Raw genomic sequence first — 921 nt, 5'->3', positions numbered from 1 at the left:
TACCAGAACTCCTTAGTAGTCAAGTGCAAACCATATGCATCACCTAAGGGCCTCACACAACAACCATTGTCTTCCATGACCAATTTTAATGGTTTCCTTATGACTAATTGCTTTTAAGGAGCTCTGGTAGCGTAGTGGTTACGAATCGGCCTGCAAACCTTAAGGTCAGCTGTTCGAAACTACCAGCTATTCCACAGGAGAATGAAGAGGCTTCCTGCACCCGTAAAGATTTACAGCCTCGGAAACCCTGAACAGGGTCGCTATGAATTGGAACCGACTCCACGGCACATAGCCATCTCCAATTGTTTTTAAACCACTGATTCTCTTGAAGGGAGTTTCTAGACTTTGGATAAGAGAAGCATAGAAAAAACTATGCTATTCGTTGTTTTCAGAAGAGATGGTAGCTCAGATTTCAATGTCTGGTCTTGATACCCAGTGGGGAAGATGATCACACAAAGAACAGTGACATTCTTTTCTCCTTTGCCCATGTAGCCTTCATCCATCCTTCTCTCTCCATTCACCACACACACACACCATTTGCCTGTTTGCTAAGAACTAGGGAATACTTAGTTCAGATTTATTATTAATCCACAACTTTTGACTCATTATTACAGACTGGTTCTTTTGCATCTATAAAAGCCTTCTTTAAAACACAGAGTCCCCTGGGGAGAGGGGGTGATGGTGACTTGGGATCATCATACTTTAAGCTGTTAACTGCCAATTCCACAGTTTTCTCTGAAGGCACTTGGGGAGACAGAGAAAAACCTAGTAGGGAATGAAATGGAGACAAGTAAAGAGGTTGAAAGAGTATAAAACCAGCCCCTCTTTTCGGCCCCCAGCTTTACTTCTTTAATCTTAGGGGTCTCAGGTTGTTGGCACAATATGGATTATTTTATCTTACATTTATAGCCTTTTTAAAAA

The sequence above is a fragment of the Chrysochloris asiatica genome, unplaced genomic scaffold (assembly GCF_000296735.1).
Source record: "Chrysochloris asiatica unplaced genomic scaffold, ChrAsi1.0 scaffold00067, whole genome shotgun sequence".
In the NCBI taxonomy this organism is placed as follows: Eukaryota; Metazoa; Chordata; class Mammalia; order Afrosoricida; family Chrysochloridae; genus Chrysochloris; species Chrysochloris asiatica.
This window is presented reverse-complemented; position numbering follows the sequence as displayed.